Source organism: Arvicanthis niloticus (assembly GCF_011762505.2).
Source record: "Arvicanthis niloticus isolate mArvNil1 chromosome Y unlocalized genomic scaffold, mArvNil1.pat.X SUPER_Y_unloc_8, whole genome shotgun sequence".
NCBI classification, from domain to species: Eukaryota; Metazoa; Chordata; class Mammalia; order Rodentia; family Muridae; genus Arvicanthis; species Arvicanthis niloticus.
Window position 1 is genome coordinate 166,442 of NW_023045025.1, and position 9,129 is coordinate 175,570.

At 41.5% G+C, this 9,129-nt stretch overlaps 1 long non-coding RNA gene across 1 annotated transcript; it reads right to left on the reverse strand.

Moving 5' to 3' along the window:
* Positions 1-216: 216 nt before the first annotated feature.
* On the reverse strand, positions 217-7,565 carry LOC143433846 (uncharacterized). The gene is made up of 5 exons (XR_013070190.1): positions 6,961-7,565; positions 5,117-5,325; positions 4,107-4,191; positions 2,502-2,888; positions 217-446 (listed from the first exon to the last, which is right to left on the reverse strand). It is a non-coding gene; the product is annotated as an uncharacterized LOC143433846 (long non-coding RNA).
* Between the last annotated feature and the right edge of the window lie 1,564 nt (positions 7,566-9,129).

Here is a 9,129-nt window from a genome sequence, read left to right on the forward strand (position 1 = left end):
AGATACACTTAGAAGAAGGTGCAGAAGTGTGAAAAATGTTACATGTATCTTTTCTTTCAAACATTCCACACATGGAATAGTAGCCTGAGATTGAAGAGTAACTTAACTGGTCTTTAGTTATCTATACAGACCACTTGAATTAAGTCCCCAAATTAGCACATCAAATAACAAAACCAGGCATAAAGCAGGTTGAAATTAGTAAACATTTCACATATGTGTTTTAAAATCATTTAATTTCTATAGAAAAATTGTAATCACAATATAATGGGACAGAAATTGCTGAAGGGATGATATACTGATTTCAGTAAAGGTGGCATGCAACAGCAGGTTTGTGTTCAACCATCTATGTCTGAGCAGTAAGGTTGGGACCACTCCACTGATGATGAAAGCTCTGAAGATGATGACTGGTATTTCAGCCTTTTTCTGCATCTCTGGAGATCTCATACCTGAGGGAAGAAATGTTATATCGATAAGTAGGAGAATGATCAAGGCCTCTTTGTCCACATTGTGTAAGTGTTACATATTTTGAGCAAAGTGGGAAAGCTGCTTGGTCAGAAGGTAAAACCAGAGTTTGCACGGAGGATAAAGATATCACTACAGAGACCCCAGCTAATGAGAAAGGATTGTGTGAAGTTTCCTTGGCCAGAGGTGGAGTTTGAAGATTCCATTAGTCAGAAAGAGTATGTGTGAGACAATGTGGGCATTATTGATGGCCTCATATGCAGACACTGAATGCCCTCAAGACTAGTCAGGGATGTATGACCAGGGATCAGTGGGTCAGAGGTGAGTAGTCTGAATGTTGTCCAGGGGTATGGGAAAGAAATGAAACCCCAAAAGCCATGGAGAAAATACAAGATCCCTAGGATCAGAGGTGAAAGACTTGAGGGCTTCTTGGGAAGAGAGTGGAAATCTGTGATCTTTTTATAGAGGTAAACTAGCATGTTTGGTTGGGTAGAGTTTGAAATTCCAATACTCTTCCTCAGAGACATCTGTTCATTATAGTGAATGTGGTGCTAGGTCATGCAGCAGTCTGAGCATTTATCAAAAAACCTGGGTGACAGTCCCACACTGGTTTTCCTTCTTAAGCATATGTTCAGCTGTTAGGTCTAGGTATGAAATGTGGGGAACACATCATTTTGTTTTCTGCCTTGAGGCAGTGAGCTTCTGTTCTGGGATGCACTTGCCAAGCTTGGGCTCTGCAACTTACAGTCTGGGAGGTCTGGAGGTCCCTTTGGGTGGATGGAGATAATATAGGTCCTAAAGATAGGGTGGGGAATGTCTGAGGACCCTGCACCAGAGAAGGACAATGTGATGTCCTCCTTGGTTAGAAAGGCATATTTGAAGATGGCCTGGGAAAAATGAAATCTGAGACCCACTGGAAAATCAGAGGCAGGAGTTTGGAAGGATCTGAGGCCCAATTAAGTACTTAGTGAGTACACTCCTACTGGAGAATACTTTGAAGTTCTGAGAATCCTTTGGGTACTGGTGGACTGTAATTCTCTATTAGAACAGGCAGCATGGGATCCTTTGGTGAGAAGAGGAATATTTCAGGTGTAATTAGGGAATGGAAATCGTCTAGAAGCCAAGTCAGTAAAAGAGGGCACTCAGAGTACTTTGGGTAATGGGAGACATATCCAATCTCCCTGTGTGCAGAAGAGGAATTGTTTCTGCCCCTCTGGGGACATGTGATAGATCCAAATGCTCAAAATTAGAAAGATGAGATTGGAGTCCTCCAAGATTATTTGGAAGAGGCTCAGCCTCTATTATTCTTTATGTCTGGAATACTACTGAGCAGAAGTTGAAGGTTTATTGATACCTTGAGAATTATAGAACGCTCCTTTATTAGCTCCAAACCTGAAATCACAATCTAGAATACATATTATGTGAAAGTCCTTGCTAGGCATGTCAGATGTCTTAGAAGTCTTTTAAGAGGCTGCAATGCAGTAGCCTCAGGTTCAGTGTCTTCCTCAAATATATGTCCATCTATACATTCCTCTGCATGGAGGACAGACTATCTGTGTCTGTGAGACCAAAACAAAGAAAGTAGTCTGATTTTCTCTTGCCTTGATTCCCTTCTATTTGGGACCTCAGTTCACAGTGCTCTGAGATCTCTTAGGTCAGAAAAATTCTTTCCAGACCACTGAAATTAGAAGTTGTTTGTAAAAGATGCACTGGGAAGATGGTGATTCTGGTTGGTTTCCTCAATCACACAGGCCAGGTCTGGAGCACTCCCTCTTATGAATGTATAAATCTTCCTGTTTAGAATGGTGGAGGAGCTTGGGCCACTTTGCATGGAAGTAGCACTGTTGTGCCCTTCCTCTACAAGGTAATGTGCCAGACTTCATGGGAATAAGAGTGACACAGCACCCTGGTCATAAGAGGGATTTCTGAGAAACTCTGTGAAAAGTGAAATTCTATACCTATTTGTCACAGAGGTAAAATATTTTTCTATTTTCAATAAAATAATAAAGGCCATTTCTCATTGGAGAACATGTAAATACCTTGTGGAGCAGAGGAAATTTCAGGATTGCTTGCTTACTTTCCAAATATCTTTCAGTATTTAGAGTGCCCCTATATTTTCTGTGCTGTATCAAAGTCCAGGCTGCAGTTGTTTCATTATTCCAACAGGATGAATGGTTATCTTTAGGCTATGAATCTTTTGGTCAGAGGAAATAAGTCCAAGGCCTCTTTCTCCAGTGGAGGAATGTCTCAGAATATATGTAGTAGGAATAAGTTCGGAAGATATCCTAGACAGTTGGGATATAGCAGGCACACCATGTCAGTAGAACAAGATCAATTGACACCTTTCAAGAGAGGGTCGGCAGGAGTCCACATTGGGATAAAGGATTTCCGGAAATGTGGGCATTAGGAGAAAGTGTTGTTGCCCCCTAGACAGAAGGATAAGAGGAAATCTTTATGAGTAGACATGGAGTGTCTGAGGCTCCTCATTATAGGCAGAGATAAAGGCATCAAAGACCCACTATGAAAGGGTGACATTTACAGACCTCTTGGACAGAGTATATGCATTTGAGGACTACTGGGACAAAAGTAGTTATTCTGATGTCCCTTCCAGATGAGAGGTGTTAGATGTGAGATACAGTTAAGTGGAATTTGTGTGCCCTCTGTCATCAGAAATGAATTTGAAATCCTTCTTGATCACAGAGTGTAATTATTGAGGTCCTTTTTGCCTCGAAATGGAGTTTGAGGCTTTGTGCAGGGAGAGATTATCCCATGCCCTGTCCATCTTGTAAGATAGATATTGGACCCTCTTATATACAGAGGGTGCATTTGATTTATAATGAACAGAAGTTGGTTATCTAAATAAATGATGTTCAGAAGTAGAAGATTAAAGCACACTTAGAGTCTGCTTAAAGTCCCAAAGCTCTTTAAGGATAAAAAAAATGTCCTAGCCTACCTTGAGCAGGGGAGGTAGCACTGCTTCACAGTTTAGAAGATTTGCAACCCCAGTTACACTGTGATAGGCAGCAATTTAAGCATTATTCATGAGTCATGTTTGTTAGTCTCTAAGACCTCCTGAAATTTGCCATCAGCTACATGGGTAAGTGCATGAAGGATGGTATGAAAAACAGAAGACTGAAGTGTCAGGCTCTGTTAACACAGGGCAGAATTAAATGTTGCCCCTGTGGTCACACAGGTATTTTCTTAGTGTCCATGGTTAGAGGAAAATGATCTCAAGTTCTTCATCAGAGGGTTATGTTTGAGGCCCATATATAGGTGGGGCATAATTTGAGGACCCTTTGATCTCGGGCCCTTTGGGCAAAATGAAAATTCTGAGATCCCAGTAGTGAACTCCAGTCATTTTTATTACTGACCTTTGTTCAGAAGGGGAAGGTTTAGGGTAGTATTTGTAAGAGCAGAAAGGCCTGAAGGCCACCTATTCCAAGTTAAGTGCTGATGACCCTTCATCCAAAAGAGATGGTATGAGCTGCCAGGAAAATAGATGCAGTTTCAGTAGCCTGTACTCATAAATGGAACATCTGGAGTCATCCAGAATTGCTTTGCTTAGAAATAAAGTGCCTGGCCATGTTTAACCAAATAGCAAGCTCTAATCCTCTCACTTTGCAGAAGGGAGAAATCTAGCTTACCTTGGGTAGTGGGAGAACAGTATGGTACTGCATCATTTGCATCCAAAGAGTCTTCCAAGCTTTCATTATCTGTATATTGTACATCCTGTTGGGAAGAGTACAAGAAACAATCAGCAAGCTCTTTCTTCAGGATGAGAAGTGGTCTGAAATCTGATGCTCACTCGAAGTGGTATTGGTCTGTGTATATCCCTAAATGAGAGACAGGAAGATTGCATTTCTGACAACTAACTATAGACTGCATATTTGTTAGTTTATGCTTTTCATTTCCTGCCCTCTTTCCTACACCCAGAAACTTGTGGGGTCCCACTCTGAGGTTGCAATTGTGTTTGCCTGGCAATTTGGTCAGAGAGATTGGCACTAACATAAGACGAGTTAAAAGTCAAGTGTAAAGTGCCCTTGGAATGAAGCTATGAACTAGGGTATCCCATAGCTAGAGGCTACATCTGAAGTTCCCATTACTACAGATGGAATGCATGAGACCCACTGGGCCACAGGAGACAAACCTGTGGTCTCTGTCATCATTGTTTCATGAGACATACACCCTTGGCCAGGAACTGGATGTCTATAGTCCTTGTGGTTGAAATTGTAAACCATAGCCTCTTTTTACACTACACTGGACTGCATGTGAGTGGATTTGATTCTGGCTTCTACAGAAGGGATGGCATAAGGCTTACTTGACCTGGGGCCTCTTTAGCCAGAAGACATATGACTTAGGCCTGCTTTCAAAGAAACAGAAAGTTTGAGGGTGTTTCCTCTAAGTGAGTACTTTAGACCACCTTGAACAAATGAGGAAGGTCTGCAGTAGGTTTAGTCATAGGAGGGAGGTCTGACATTCTCTTCAGCAAAGTAAAAGGACTGAGGTATCTTGGGAAGAGAGAAAGTGCTCGGGCCTTTATGAGAAAGAGAAAACTTTGAGACATGGTTGTGCAAAGGTATGGATGGGTTAGAAAGCCCTAGGAGAAGGGGTAAGTACCATCCAGCATCCTGTTAGACATGAATGCCCCTGTTACCTTATTCAGTAAAGGAAGGTCCCAGCACTGCTCTTCAGCTTCTAACTCTTCTTTAGTTGGTAGGGTTTTCGTATCTTGTGTTTGGTCTGGGGGAGTTCAGGCAACAAGACAAGCCTTTTTCAAACAGCCTGGATGCCTGTCCCTGGCTAGGTTGCCTCCTTCAGTTAGACTTCACATGTCCATGTATGGACAGCAGCAATGAGATTGGGCTATGGAGCACAACATAGGATCCAGTCAATAATTTTCCACATAGACCTGGGACCTCAAACTAGAGTGAAACAATATATTTCCTTAGCCACCATGGTAAAAGGTAAAAGGCTTGAATCTCTCTTATTATAGTGTATATATTGGAGGTAGTTCAAGGACATATGAGAATGCTTGAAGATACAAGGCACGGTACACTATTATTCAAAAAAGCATATCTAATGTCACCTTTGATCGAAAGGAATTTGGGAGCTTCCTTTGGTCAAAGACAGTGGCTCACATCCCCCCTTGCAGAAGTGGACAAGATCCAAGGCCACATTGTTGGTGAAGGGAAGCACAGAGGCCACTTTCTCTCAGGCAAAAAAAAAAAAAAAACCCAACAACAACAAATAAGGAGTGTGTGAATTAACTGTGCAACAGAGGAGTTCTGAGAACCTATTCTCAGAATGAAAAGTTCTAAGACCACCTTCAGCAAATGAGAAATCCTGAATGTCTTGTTTCATAAGGTAGAGGTCCCCAGTCATATTTTGTAGAACAGAAATATCCAGTTCACCCATGGTCAGCAGGGGAAGGTTCTCGACTACACTGGGCACTGGGGGAATTTTCTGACTGCCTCACCCCAGATGCATACCCTATGTGAAATCTTTGATAGTCTGGGCAATGATAACCACACTCTTCCAACAAGCATTGATGTTTTCCCAAGACTGTGTTCAAACTGCACACATCTGCCAATACATGATAGGCATCAAGCATTTTTAATTTAAAATATTTTGTTGGATATTTTATTTACTATACAGATTTCATCCTCTCTCCCCATTTCCCCTCCCTAGCACCCCCTAGCCCATTCCCCCTCCTTCTTCTTGTTTTTATACCATTTTAATTACATGTGACTCTTAAGGTCAGTTCTGCATTTTTCATGACCAAATTTGAGGCACAGGGTATGAAAGCTGATTTCATCTTTCTATCTTCTATCCTGGGATCTAAAAGCAGAGAAATGTGAGGTACCATTGGTTGCAAATGTGTTGTAAGGACATCTTGGACAGAGCAGTTAGCTTTAAAGAAAACTTAGTTAATAGGGGTGTTTGTGAGGCATTGTCTGGTGGTTCTTTAGTTGCACCAGTGGACATGATGTCCCTTGGTGTAGAGGATGAAGGTTTGAAACACCCATTTTACACAGGGGCTAGTTTTGAGAGCCCCTTTCAATAGATTTTGATTTCCCAGGGCCCCCTTTGCAGATATTGAAGGTCCAAAATCCATTTGGCTGGTGGAGGTCAACAATAGGCCCACAATCCTACTGGAAAGACAGATAGGGAATGTTAGAAGCTCTTTTATGTAGAATGAGTGGTATAAATCTCCCTTGATCTGACAGCCCTTTAAGGAGAAAAGACTCAAAGCAACTTGGTAGGAATAGGAATATGTAAAGACCATGTAAGGCATAATAGGTGTTTAAGGGCCGAATTGGAAAATGGGGACTAAGGCAATGTTAGTCCTAGGAGAGTTCTGCCATTTTGTTCAATGTAGTGAGAAGGAGTAAGTTAATATTAACCCTGAGGCCCTATTGAAAAAGAGGGACAGAATTTCCTTCAGGCAGAGTGAAGGTGCCATATACACTTCTATCAAATGTAAAGGCCCCCACATACCTTATACAGTGGAGAAATTTTCTGGCAGTGATTATAAGTTTCCAATTCAGAGTTTTGTATCTGTATAGCTTGTGTTCATTCTGGGAGAGAGCAGGCAGAAACTCATTTCTTTTTCCCAAGGGTTTGGATGACTGTTGCTGGCTAGGTTACTTCTAGTTTGTTCAGCTGTCCAGATCTAGGCAGAAATGTTGGGAGTCAGTATGTTTCTGTAAACTTGCCTGGCACCAGATGGCACAGGTTCTAGGCTTTGATTCTAAACTTGGACTATTGGACCTCAAATCAGAGTGGACTAGGGTACCTTGTTCTTACAAATTGGTTGGAAATCTCTGTCTCTAAGTTCTCCACAAGCTGTTCAACAGCAGCATAGGCGGGAGCAACAAAGTTGGACCTGCTCCATTTCAAGTGGCAATCTTAAAGTTAGAAGTTAGATCAGGGCTCAGATTTTTACTGTCAGGTTCAAAGATATCATTTTATGTCCCAGGATATCCATTCACAATGGTCTGCCATCCCTTCAGTCATTTGGGGATGACTTGTCATCCAGATCAGAAGGGAAACATTAAGACCTCCTAGAGAAATCGAACTGAGAATTCTATGACTAGAATTGGATTCTCTGAGGAAACCATTGTCAGGGATGCTTGCTCAAAATATTATGGGAATTTTATACTTTGATCATTGCTCCTATCTCAAGGATATCAGGACCTCCTTTCTTCCCTGGGGTACTCATTCCTTCTACCTTTGATTAAGGGGCATCATATTTTCCCACTGAAGCAAAAGGAGCCTCAGATCATTCCAGTTTGTCTAAAGGAGGCTTAAACATTCATTTAAGTTGAGGAATCCCAGACAACTTCCTGAACAACTCTGTGAGTTTTCATGTAGGTGGCTTCTCTGTAAGCTCTGTAATCAGAAGAATTTATATTAAGTCCCTTTCAAATTGAAGGGTGTCTACATCTCCCTTATTCCAAGAAGATAGAACGTATATTTCTTCATTCACAAAATATGCATGTCAAACATTCCTCATTGCATCATTACTAAACCTACAGTTTTTCTTGAGCTGAAGGAGAAATTTGGGAAACAATAGTTCACAGCTTCCTGATGTTATAGACTGAGCCTCAGATAGTTTTCCTATTGTTACCCAGATTTCCCTTTCAGCTCAGTTTTGTAGGTTCATTAATGATGCAATGAAGAATCTTTGACCTATATTGTCAAGGATAGCCTTGTAATGGGAGAGATGATCCGAGTATAAAAAACTCCATAATATTTTATGGAAAAATTAAATTGCTTACCTTAGCTCATGAGGTCTTAGCATTGTTTCCCCTTCAAACTGTTCTTCAGTCTAGAATATCCATATCTTTAGTCGAAGCAGCAGGAGACCAAATACAGTTCCCAGGATTCATGATCACTCTGTGTATGTGATCACATCTCAGCATGATTGCCTCCTAAGAATTATATTCAACCAACCAGAACTAAGATAGACAGATGATTTCACAACAGGTCATGTGACTTTACTCAAGGAAGTAGCATAAGGTTCCAGGATTTGCTTCCTCCTCTTGATTTCTGTGAACATTGACCAAAGGAAGCAATGCTCCTTGGTCAGAGGTAACATATCCCACAGGCCCCTGAGCAGTAGGGATTGTTATGAGAGCCTTTTGGGTCAAAGGGTTAACTTTTAAGGTCTCAATCATCAGAGGATGAAAAATACCAACATTTTGAGAAGGAGAAAGGCCCTCAACACTGTTGGACACTAAAGGAGTATCCCTGTTTACCTTCTGTAGAGGAGGTTGGTCCAGGAAATCCAAGCCTCCACATCTTTATCGAACTCTAGAAAATTCTAAGCTCTGAGGACTCTGTTGTGGACTTGACAGCAAGCTGAGGATTCTTCTGACAAGTTGGGCCAAAGTTCCTGGGGGTGTTCCCTATTTAAACTTAAAATAAGCCACACAGGTGTGGGTGTGGAGGACAGTTACCTTTCTGGTGAGCAGATTAAAGATAGATGGCCTTGGATCCAGGCTGATGTTTTGATTCAGTAGCCATGGGACTTGAATCTAGGGTTCTCTGAGGTTTTCTTGGTGGTCAAAGGTGTGTTCCCTAACCAATAAAATCTGTGGGAGAATTTCTTTCTTCTCTTAGTTGAGTGGTAAACCTGTCAGCCCTGAACAAAGAGAGAAGCTC